Consider the following 682-nt stretch of genomic DNA (forward strand, 5'->3'; position numbering starts at 1 on the left):
ACGCTATACTGATCTCGTTTTTCCCTATAGAGATTTACTGGACTCTACGATAACAAGGAAGGATAGGAAGGTTGAGAAGGTGTCTAACGCTTATGGTGACTTGCCGCTATAGAGATTCCTCATACATAAGCACATTGAAGGCGCTATACTGATCTCCTTTTTCCCTATACCTAGAGATTTCAATACTGGACTCTACGATAACAAGGAGGGATAGGAAGGTTAAGAGAAGGTGTCTAACGCTTATAGTCACTTGCCGCTAGTTTCCCGTACGTGACCTAGACGGCGGGGAGGGGGAGCAGGGACAGGGTGTGGGGGAGGTGGCGAAGAGAAGGGGAGGGTGGCGGAGGTGCAGATAAGCGTCATGTCTGCAAGTTTGAGAGAGAGGGAAAGAAAGGGAAGATAGATGAAGGAAAGGGAGAGAAAAAGAGGGCATGGTTGGAAAAATAGATAATGATGGAAAAAGAGAAAGGAAGAAGCAATGAAATTAAAAGAAAAAAAAGATAAATAGAAATGGATAAAGAAAAAAGGAAAAGACAAAATGAAAATATGACGGGAGGTGAAAAGGAAAGGGAAGGAAAGAGAAAGAAAAAGAGGGCATGGTTGGAAAATAATGATGAAAAAGGAGAAAGAAAGGAAGAAGCAATGAAATTAATAAAAAGAAAAAAAGAGATAAATTGGAATG

The sequence above is a fragment of the Eriocheir sinensis genome, chromosome 29 (genome assembly GCF_024679095.1).
Source record: "Eriocheir sinensis breed Jianghai 21 chromosome 29, ASM2467909v1, whole genome shotgun sequence".
In the NCBI taxonomy this organism is placed as follows: domain Eukaryota; kingdom Metazoa; phylum Arthropoda; class Malacostraca; order Decapoda; family Varunidae; genus Eriocheir; species Eriocheir sinensis.